This window comes from Ambystoma mexicanum, chromosome 10 (assembly GCF_040938575.1).
Source record: "Ambystoma mexicanum isolate Mex_15411 chromosome 10, UKY_AmexF1_1, whole genome shotgun sequence".
Lineage (NCBI taxonomy): Eukaryota > Metazoa > Chordata > Amphibia > Caudata > Ambystomatidae > Ambystoma > Ambystoma mexicanum.
Window position 1 is genome coordinate 506,083,006 of NC_090932.1, and position 12,040 is coordinate 506,095,045.

At 47.8% G+C, this 12,040-nt stretch overlaps 1 protein-coding gene across 2 annotated transcripts in view; it reads right to left on the bottom strand.

The window, feature by feature from the left end:
- LOC138491514 (kyphoscoliosis peptidase-like) overlaps positions 1 to 12,040 on the bottom strand; it is a 336,578-nt gene that overhangs the window by 61,867 nt on the left and 262,671 nt on the right. The window lies entirely within an intron of this gene.

Below are 12,040 nucleotides of genomic sequence, written 5' to 3' on the forward strand. Positions count from 1 at the left end.
TCGCTTCTTCATTTCCATGACGGACTGTCGCGGAGCGGAGGCACTGGGCACAGAAGTGTTCCCAGCATGTCTGCTCCTGAAATAGACAGAAAAGAAGGTAGGTGGGGGTGGTCTGGGCGGGCAGGGAATTCTGTGGATGGGGCAGTGGGACCACTTACCTAGTTCCCCGGCGGTGGAAGATGGCGGTCTCCAGCCATGAGGCGCTTTGAGTGGGGGGATTAATGCTGGTAATTCCCCTGTTGCAAGCCTTCTCATTGGCTGAGAGGCTGCCACCCCCCGCCCCGCTGGGTACTAATCTGCTATAAAGTTTAATATAAAATATATGAAATGGGAATGGAAGACTGATGTAGCCTTTTTTAAATAGGGACTAGATGGGGCATGTTAAGAGTGAATGCTAAGTCCCTTTCAGCAGTGCCTTAAGTGGCACTACAAATCGAGCCGGGGCTCATCGAGGGGGCGTGGCCTAACAGCGGGGGTCTTGATGGCCCGTTAGGCCACGCCCCCTTGACGAGCCCCGGCTCAATGGGCTACTGCCACCCCTGCCAGGCAGCCTTTTGTAGAGATTAGCACCCTCTCCACTATGGGGGAGAGGGTGCTGATCTCTACATTTATTTTGTGTAGGCTTGCCTGGCAGGGGACAGCGCCTGTCTATTCAGCCTTAATGGTGGTGCTGCCCCTCGCCAGCTGGGGAGGGGCAGCACCACCATTAAGGCTGAAAGGGTGAGGCCACTGGAATCAGAGGTCTTTCCTAAATACTGAAACTCCCGCGAATCCGCGGGAGCTCCAGTATTTAGAAAGCAAGACCTCTGCTTCCAGCGGCCTCACGTTTCTCCATAATGGTGGCGCCGGCCGACGGGAATCTCTTGATTAAAGGGATGCCTCGCAGGTGCGGCGCCACCATTATGGCTGAAAGGCATTTTTTTCTGTAGCCTGAAGCTCTCGCACACGAGCGAGAGCTTCAGGCTGTAGAAAAAAATGCCTTTTCGTGTAGTGGCCGGGGCTGTCAGGGGAGATTACTGGGCCCCGGCAGGGCCCCGCCTCAAAACGAAATTTCGGAGACTGCCGGGGCTCAGCCCCGGCAGGCACCGGCCCACTTAAAGCCCTGCCTTTCAGGAACACTTAGCGATGTCTCTGGTGTATTGATCCCCTCCCTCATAGGATGATGAATAAAGTGGAGTCACAGGATAGCCAATGCTTTAAGTGGCATTAAAAATCAAGGGGGGCTCTTGTTAGGGTGTGTGGCCTAAGTATGGGTGTGCTTAGGCCACACCCCCTATCGAGGACCCCCCCCCCCTCGCCTAAAGGATGGGGGCTGAAGTAGAGCTGGGGCACACTAGCGTTGTAACCTTTGATACACCCAGCCTATCCTTTTAGACAAAAAAGGGGCGCGGTGTACCAAAGGTGTGACACCAGTGTGCCCCAGCTCACACCCAGCAGGCAGCCTTTTCATTCAAGGAGCCACGTGGTGCATTGCTTTACCATGGGCTCCTTGAATGAAAGTGCTGGCTGCTGCTGATGGCTCTGTACTCCGAAACAGGATTAGGGCTGGACTGCCCAGCTCTCCTTTTGTTTCCGAGTAAATCGCCATCAGCCAGTGTGAGGAGCCCACAGGCTTCATGCTGGGTGATGGCTATTTACTCAGAAACAAAAGGAGGGCTGGGCAGTCCATCCCTACTTCTGATTCAGAGTGCAGAGCCATCAGGCAGCCCGCACTGCATGGGTAAATCTTCTGCTTGCAGGTGTCAGCACTTTGGTGTAGAAAAAAGAAAAGGCAATGCCTTTCCTTTTTTTCTAATCCAAACTGCTGACACCTGCAGGCAGCTCATGCAACAGTGCACCCGCTACACGGGCTGCCTCAGGTGTCAGCATGGCTGGGGCTATTGAAGGGTGGGCCCCGGCTCGGGAGACTTTTCTGGACACTGCCGGGGCTCGGCTGCGGCCCAATAAAGCACTGAGGATAGGTGAAACTGGGGCAAATGAAGATTTGAATCGGTGGGCCTCAAATAGAGGACAGCCACAGGTACAAATCAGTCAAAACAGGTGCCTGTACCACCAAAAGGTATGCCTTTGCATTTTATAGTATACTAAGTACAGTAAAGCCGCATGCACGAACGTTGAGGCCTGGTACTTTGTAACATGGAAGAAAATACACACGTAATTCCTGCTTGTTGGAACTTTCCACCAGGGACAGTTATCTAATTTTAAACAGTCATTAGAGTCAAAGAAGGGGAGAAATAGGCCCAAGAGAGTGGGAGAGTTTTATGCTATAGGATTTGAGGCTGGGGTTCAGTAATAACTCTGCAGGATTCGTCCCATTTCTCAACTGCTCAAGAGAAGCAGCGATATGGTTAAAGCAGTAGAGTAGTATTATCCTACATTAAGGGTAACCAACATATTGGGGACAAAGTGTGGGATGGAGAAAACACAGCCCTTGCAGCTTTGAGTATGTGTAGGGTCCAGTCACTCAGTGACCATTTAGGTCTGCTCAAACCAGCCACTGTGCATTTCACAGCAGTACAGCTAACATACACAGATTCCAATTACATTGGTTAATTACAAATGTTCTCCGTCCTCAATTTGACCAGCAAAGGCGTCCTTACTCAGTTCACCTGGAAGATCACAACTTAAGGAGCAGCACTGAAATGGACATTGCTTGTGCAACAGTTCCTAAACAGCTAATTTGAAAGCATCAGAGAATATATACGCCATAAAGCCTGGCCACAGGAATTTGGCAATGACTCAAAATGCCAAGGACTGCTGTCCTTTCATGCTAAGGGCCCAATCGCTGTTGTCTTTGCCCCAACAAGTCAGATCGTACCAGGTCTATGGGCAGATTGTAGCTGGGACTGGGTAACCCATCAAAAAATCTGGGAGTGCAATTGCCTGGATGTCCAGCTTCATAGTTGACAAGTGCCCAAGGAGCAATCCCAGATTTGTGGAAATGATTGGGCACCAATTGGTGAATGTGACATCCACAGCTGCAATGTCTTAGCGAGATAGCTAGAGGACAGGTTTCATAAGTGGGAAAGAAAATATTTTGAGAGGGATCTGCAGATGGTATGAGTGTCCAAGGTATTGTTTTATTTCAGGTATTACCACAGCTGCATACGAATAATTGCATTATCCTTAGTTGATGTTCATTTCTTGTTCGGAACTAGTTCTGGGATACATGATATATATTCCGGCCTCTTGAAAGGTCCCAAGTGGTAAGTTTACATCCTGAATTTGGAAAGGATTGGATCTGACTAATTTCACACCAAATTGAGAACTTTCAGAATGAATACCACAGAAACGAAGTAAAAGGGAAAGTCATATATAAGCGCTTGTATTTAATGAGACGCAAGCATTCAACATAGGGCACTGGTGTGCCACCTTGATCACCCCCTCAGATGTATTATGTGTGTTGATTGAAGTGCCAAAGAAAGACATTAAGTTATGACCAACTTGAGCTTGATACTGTTCTTTGTTCTTTTAGGAGTTATATTGTTGCAAATGCAGACGTAGTGGGAAAGTCATAAAGGTAATCACCCCCAGAAGATCTCAAACACTGGAAAGTAAATTGTTTGCAAATGCTTTGTTAAGTGCTGAGCAGTGACTACTTCTCTTTGCAGCGCGTGTTCTGGACTCCATCTACCTCTTCTGGCTGCCTTGGTTGATGAGGCGGCGATTAACATACTTACCTGACTAACCACGGCTCAAAAAACGAAATGCAGCATGAGCGCATGCGCTGGCAAGAGTTTTGTTAAATGCTGAGCAGTCTGCGGCTTGGTGGGGGGGGAGACGCACTGCATTGTGAGCCCGCACAAGTCGCCAGGTAACAAACTTTAATAAAATGCTGGGAAATGCTAAAGCCAAAGGAAATAATTATAACCTCTGGCCTAAACGATCTGCAGCCAATAAAAAAGGCAATCCGTCAGTTAGCACCTCGAATAATTCCAACAGGGTTCTGGGCTCTGCTTTGGATGTGGAAACTAATGCCAATAGTCGGGGGAAAACACTGCATACTTTCAACCAGGAGAAAATGAAGCTGAGGGCGGAAAGAAGGACAACTCTGCGGTGGTAAACAGCGAGCGCAACAAAACTAATATTTCATTTATTGGCAATAATTGATTGCTTAATTTGCGCTACTCCTTACTATCGGAAATCGCTGCCATCTCGGGGCCTGTCAGTGAAGTAACGTCGGGTAAACAGGACCAAGGTGAGGAAGAGGGGCAACTGCTTATGAGGATGGAATTAAGTCACAGCTTGACTGTGACCTCTGAATTTGTTTGGGAATGTGCAGGTGATGAGACTTCCTATGAGGCAAATACTAATTCGGTTGACGTCCTGACTACTATGACTACACTCCAATATGCCACTAAGATACTGTTAAAGCTCTGCAACAAGATTTATGGGGACCTAAGTTTACAGGGGGAAACCCTCAGACACATTGAAGCCAACTGTAGAGAGCTTGCGAGATGCGGCACTGCTGTATTCTCGTGAGATCTCGCTGTGAAGCGCGCACAGTTGCGTGAAGCGGAAAACAAGCATTCGGAAGGCGCCAGTAACACGGAGCAGTCGGCTCCAGCTGCTCCTCCTTATCCAAGAACTTAAAGACTGCCACAGGGCCTGGAGGGCAAGTCTCAGGCCCCAGACCCTGCATACGTTACGCCTGCAGCCTATGGACACATCTATCAGTTATGCCGGTTATTGCATGAGGAGAATAAAGAAAGCCTGTTGCTACAACTTACCTTGTACCTGATTATTAATCAACACATTTTGGCGACGGGGACAGGATCCTTACACCTGCACATCACCATGCAAGGAGTAATGCCTCCTCCGCCATTCCTGCAAACACCAGGTAGGCCTGCCATCCCATGGCCACAATCTGAACCCCTATTCACAACATATGTTGAGGCACTAGGAGGTGTGAGGTATACTGCTGCGAGGCGCAGAGCAATGTTATTGAATGCCCTCGGAGTAGTAGGACACAGAGTTTTCGCAGGCCTTACGCCTGAAGCAGGTGGAGGGAACGACGATGTGTACAAGGAGGCCATGAGAAGAATTGTGAAATGGTTTTCTAGCAAAGAAAACACAGTGCTGCACAGAATTCGATTTTATGGACGCAAAAAAGAAGCGTCAGAACCCATGGATGATAATATGCAACTTCGGAAATAATGCAGAAGGTATGATCTGCGACATGTTGATGGTCCACACCAACAGCAGGAAGGTGCAAGATAAGTTTATATCAGACAAAGAAATTCAGCTCGACAAGGCCGTAAAGCTAGCGAGGGCTGTACAAGAGACCGCAGGGCGACGGAAAGAATTTTCAGGCAGCTCAGTCCCAGCAGAGGTCTATGCGATCACCTTTAAAAACAGAAAAAAAGCAAGTGACTGACGCAAGAAAAGGGAAGTGGGTAAGAAAGGAGACGCTAAATTGCCACAGGTGCACAGCACTAAACACATAGCCAATGACAGAGCATGTTCAGCGAGTGCTCTGTGTTCCAGAAAATCAGACACTTTGCTTTGGTTTGCAGGTGGCGCAACAAAAAAGTGACGACCATCAATTCAGAACATAAAGTGGAAGCAGATTCCTCGTCAGAAAAAGAAAGGAGACCCATAGTGTTAATGATGAACAGTTCAAGAGCTAGAAGGGAGAAGCCCCACTGCATGATCAGGGTGAACTGCATGGTGACAAGAGTGATGGAGGACTCAGGCTCAGATTTGACCATCTTACCCTTACACACGTACAAGGAAATGGTGGGAACCGACAGAGTTGAAGTTCTCAACACGCACCACAAGCCCACCTTTTATTGGAGGTACATCAGTGAACCTGTTAGGGTACATAAAGGGCGTCGTGGAGTTCACGAGAGATCACTTCATAAGGATACCTGTCCAATGAAGGCCTGGCCATCAAGACCAAGCAAAACTTAAGATCAAACTGGATCCCAGCACAGAAGATCAGGTATTGGCAGTCAATACAGGGGGGGTGCTGGTAGTGAAAGACGACTTCTCCAGATTGTTTTCAACGGGTCCAGGGAAAATCAAGGCCAATGCTGTCCATGTCAAGCACAAGGTGCGGCCGGTACCAGCGACTGCCAGGGACACACTAAAAAATCAACTCTGCAAGATGGTCGAAGAGGGCACCATCGAGGAAGTGGAAGCCTCGGAGTGGCTGAGCCCGATTGTGCTTATAAAAAAACTAAACTCAGAGGACTTGAGGGTTTGCATAGACCTCTGCAGCCTCAACCTATAGGTCATTGCGGACAGTGATCCCTTCCCAAGTATAAATGAACTTATCCTCATGATGAAAGAGGCAAATGTGTTTTCAAAACTGGACACGAGGAATGCGTATCATCAGATCCATCTTCACAAAGACTCCAGGTCCCTTACAGCATTCGTCCCCCTGTTTGGGACGTACCAGTTCACCAAGATGCCTTTCGGCCTATCATCAGCAGCCTCAGCGTTCGGCATATGATGGACTCACTACTGCGAGATATAGGAAATGTCTCCTATTTTCAGGATGACATACTCGTGTATGCCAGTGACGAGGACACGCATGATGCCACATTGAGAAAAGTGCTCACCAAATTACAGAATGCGGGGGCGAAGCTAAGATACAAGAAGTGCGTCTTGAAAGCACAAAAAGTGGAATACCTGGGGTAGAAAATATACCCGCCAGAGGAATCAGCGCCAAACAAAACCTAATGCAGGCCATTGTCAAAGCTCCTTAGCCTGCCAGCAAAGACAAAGTAAGGTCATTTCTGGGACTTGCAGAATACTATGCCAAGTTCATCCCGAACTTTTTCGGAAGTCACCACACCACTGAGAGACCTGCTCAAGAAGGGAGCGGAGTTCACCTGGTCTGAAGCCCAGAAGGAGGCTGTGGAAAACATAAAAGGAAGGATAGTAGAAGCACTGTGCCTAAAGCCATTCAATCCCGCATGGGATACAGTCATCATCGTGGATGCCAGCACATGTGGATTAGGCACCGTGCTCACCCAGAGGAAAGGTGATACTGAACATATGTAGCATTCGCCTCCAAAGCCCTATCCAAAGCAGAGAGGAACGACTCAACCATAGAAAATGAGATGTTAGCCTGTGCTTGGGCAGTAGAACATATCAGAACTTACATATGTGGCATAAAATTCAAATTGGTCATGGATCATAAGCCCCTGGTTCACATGCTAGGTCCAGGAGGAACAAAGTCATCCACACCCCAGTTGGTGTGCATTGCAGCAAAACTTCAGAGGTATACGTTTGAATTAACCCACATAGCCAGGTGGAAGAATGCCCAAGCATTTTGATGTACGCTGATCTGAAGGTCCTAGGCATGGTTCCTGTTGCTAGTGAGTGATTGAAGAGGTTGTTGAGGAACTATTCTGCAGGTGTTTTCTGGGTGAGGATAGTCTTGTATGCGTCTGATGAGCAAGGGTCTTCTGGAGAGCCATCTCTGTTGCTTTTGCGGACCAGGCAGTTGATTTTTTCTGTTAGGATTGGCAGGAGGTGGTTTAGTCTAGTAGGTGGTTCCGGTATTGGCTTGTTGAGGTGGTCTATGATGCTTTTTGGCTCGCTCTCAATGATGTATGTTGTGACTTGCTAAACCAGTTGTGCCTGGTACAAACAGAGGACCACTCAGCGCGAATGAGGGCAAGATGTGAGAGAGGTGCCTATGCTCCTCACCGGGAAGCATTATGAGAGGACTTGTCATCTGACATGATCACCAGAAATCGACAATAAAAGACTAAATTTGAATAAAGGATTGTATAGTGTTCACAGGAGGCCGAATAGCCTTCTGCTGGAAGGCCTATTGAGAGTATTCAGAATGGTCTTAAATTTTGAATCCGTCAGATGATAACAGACCTATTATGGTGATGGACCTGGAGGGTGGGTAAGGTTGTTCTGGTGATTTTCCGATCGAAGTAGAATGCTCTGCTCTTGTCTTGCAAGACAAAAATAAAGCAGTCTCGGTTTGTCATCACATGAAATTAATGTGTGATTCTGGTTTCTCAGACACTTCGAACCAGACTGACATCTCAGCCTGGTTGGTGGTCATCCTTTCTGCATTCCCATCTCATGCAACCTTAGACCAATAAATGTTAGAACTTGAACATCAACCCCAAACAAAATTGAATGGTCATGGTCCGGAAAACAATTGGAAGTCTGTCTCTCTTTGAGTTCAAATTTCATATACTCAAATCTGCTGTGTCAGAACATATCGCCATAAAAGCCCTCGTGTCCTCACTCCAACACTGGGTTTACACTGAATCAGAATCTGGTTCACACACAATCCCATTACACAGCCCTCCTCATTCCTGCTTCCCTTCGTCACCTTACCTGTGCCATCCTCATTATCTGTTAGTGCAGCACCTGTACACTTTGACCCCACTACCAATGGAAAGACAGCTATCCCTCTCACCCAAAACCCTGATATTGTCACGTCCTTAGTTGCGGGCCAAGGAACTCGGGCCCTCTGGTCCTCGCCACAGCGTGTTAACAAGACCCGAACGGTCCTATTTTGCCCCTCTCAGGTCCCTTGGAGCCAGTCCTGGCGCCATTGGCATCGGGCTCACAGGACTGGTGCGGTTGTCAATGGACAATGGACAAACATGGCTGCCCCCACAAGGACTAATGGGGAACTGCAACTAGCAGTCTAGCATCCTACTTAAACCACGCCCGACTCGAGGCACGCGCTTTGCGTTATTCTGCTCTTGCAGAGTGACGTTCACCGGGTCCTGCTCAGCATCTTGGCCTGCACGGGCGAGAGAAGACAAAGAACCACAGTCATCCTTACCTGCCTAGCTTCAGCTCCTCCTTCCAACCGGAATCTTCTTGGACATCTTCATCTTCCTGCTGCAACATCCCTGGAAAGAGGGGCAAGAATAAGACATCAAGTAAGCTTACTGACCCCACAATCTAGGAAGACCATCGCCACCCAAACATCCTCCATCGGCGCCTGGTCCCGTTCAATCATTTCTTCCAGGATTCCTCCCATGACCTGCAAGAAACAACAGCACAGGTTAGCCAACTTACAAGGACGCTCTCAGCACTGCATTCTGCGCATCCTTACCTGCTCAAGCTCTGTCTCTGGTTTCAGCGTGTTTCCACCAGCACCTGCAAGATAGGCGGAAAAGGTTATTGGAGCATCTACCAATACACACATTATTCTTAATACGAAATACTTACCTGAAAAGTGGAGTCGCAGCCGGTCAACGGAATGGTGTCAACGACAACGCGCCCCTGCCCAGCATGGCAGGACGGAGAGCGCATCATTACGAAAATCAAGGTGAGAGAAGTCCCAAGGGGAATCGCAATCGGGAACACCAGAAGGTGGGTCTCGAGGGAAGGAGTAGTAGCTAAAATCCACCTCCTGTCTTCTAGAACTGGTCCCTGGCAGCACGAACCCCGGCTAAGGTGCAGTGTTCCCAGAAGCATCCCAGACCAGTCGAGAGGCATCCCTGTGGATACAAGGTGAGCGTTACAGATATATGCACACAGCCATTGCCTCAAAGCTTCTGAGACTCAACTTGTTCCATTGAGATCTTAACCCCTGGTCAATGACTACTCTGCAATCAATAGGGCAGATCCAATCAATTAAATATTACTGGAACACTTGCCGCACTTACTGGTCATCGAAGAAAAATGTGTGCTCTGATGCGCATGTGATCAACCTGCTAGATCTACTTGTGCTAGTCTTGCCTTTTGGGGCTAATAGTCTTGGAGCAATAGCAGGGCTGCAAATGGAAAGGAATCACCATTGGGTGGAAAGGCCAGGCATCCATTAGCATTGGAAATGTGAGGTAATCCTATGTGGCTTGGATGTTTCCGGGTAAATGGCCATCCCTTCTCCTGCCAATTCTGAGACTACTCCTGCACCATTGTTTTCTTGCCATACAGAGAGAAGAACTGCAGCTGAATTTGGGGGGTGCGGGGGAGGGTGGAGGTGGAGGTCCAACAAAGTTTCTATGAATTAAACAGAAATACTTCATTTTTATCTGGCTATCAACCGAGATGCAGTGAATTTACAACAGCAGGTGAGATATGCACTTTCCTGTTTGTTACTGGCAGTAGACTGGCAAGAGCATATTGGATTTGGGGTAACCAAAGACTTAGTAATGAGACATTCCCAGCTTGGTAGTTATGACCATGCAATACAGATTAAATAAAGGCTACAGAGTGTGAGAAACCAGAAGGTGTCTCTCCTGCTAGTCCCTGTGGATCTCTCTCTAAGGTAGCCAGAGCCTGGGGGTGGACCATTGAGGGAGGATCACTGGGGTGAGGGGTTCCTGGGGAGTGGGATACCGGATGGTGAGACACGGTTTCCTTCTGTACCCTGTAATTCCTTTACCCCATCGTACTCAATGGGATATTTAGAAACCCAACCCCCCTGATCCCTTTTCCTGCAAAAACACTTTTACACGGACAGCCCGCTTTGGGAGAAAAACAGACTCAGACCTGAGCCATGAACCTGACATGTCCAAATACTATGGTCAGGCGAGGTCAGGCAATTATCAACAATTACTCACACCTGACCACACTTCCCCACACGGATAAAAGGCGGAGCACAAGAGCACACAAAATACACAAAGATACATCATTTTCGAGTTGGCAGCTGAATGAGGGGACATAGAAAGCCAGGCACAAGAGGTTCGAGAGAGAGGCAACACCCTTGACTTTGTTAGCAGGAAGCAGTTACTTTCAAGAAACCTTCAAGGCAGAACATGTGTGACCAGGAAACCAGGCTGAGGAATCCTGCATTGTGTGTCAGAGATACTGAGGGTCCTCCCACGTAACTCACCAAGGCTGGAAGAATCAGAAGATGCTGTGGTATCGCCCTTGGCTACAAAGAACTAAGAAGCGACAGAGAATAACACAGTCGGTGAGTTGGGGAGACGGATGCCAGACCGGTCTGAGTTGAAGTCAAGGTTGCAAGCAGCAACATTGTAAATAAAGTGCTGGAACGAACATTGTTAAATGTGTGTGATGCAAGATGCTAGTGAAGTTAAACTGCTGGTGAAAGATACGATAATGTAGACAGAGTGGTCCGGCACTGTGAATGTGCTCAGCCAAAGGTCTCTGTACGGTATCCTCACAAGAGAAACGAAAGTAGAATATTGAGGTGAAGTGTAAAATTGTGTGAAGTGAATCAAAGCGGTCCTGCAATGGTTAAAGCAAAACTCATTGCACAGTCAAATGTTTTCTATTCTGATATCAAAAGGGATCTGAGCCCAGATGAGGGGGATCCATGGTCCAAACTTGAACGAGGGAGACCAATTTGCGAACATTGTGGAAAAGAGGATCTGAGCCCGACCGAGGTGGATCCATGGTTCCAGCCTGAACGAGGGAGACTAAAATGTGAACATTGTAGAAAAGGGGTCTGCACACAGACAAGGGGCCCCCGTGGTCTGAGCCCAAAGGAGGGAGACCAGTCTTGGATTTGTGGTTTGTTTGTTACATCCGGCCCTCTGCAAATAAGAGACTGTAATTATGAGAGAGACTTTGGTGGAAGGCCCTGAAGCCTATGTGTTGAACTATTACATTGTGGCCAAGAAGCCGGAGTGTGTGCGAAACCCGCACATGCTGTCTTGCCCTGTGCTGAAAACGTGGGGCAGGCAAACCAACTGGTCAACTATCCTTACATATAATTTCTTGAGCACCTTTCTTTTTGCATACATTGTTATCCCACACTATTTTGTATTTAGAAGTAAGGATTGGCAATGGGTTTATTAGTATAGGCTCTTTTATTTTGACAGACTCCACTAGGACTGCGTTATTATTATTTGATGGTCGTAGCTTGCTCCCATCTTTAGATTTAGGTTTAAATAGGCGTTCTACCAACCCATTGAAGTTCAATAAACACTCTTGAACTGTGATCACTTGTGTCTGTCTTCACTGTTTGATACCATGCCTTCCTTTCATGAGTCTCTGGCACTTATCTGGAGAAGGAGGAATCAGAAGATCTCTTCAGTGGTAATTCAGTTGCATGAAACCTGAAGAAGTGAATGTTAGTGTTCATCTGGTCTTCCATGCAAGCTACCAGCTATAAACCTAGGGTTCTAGC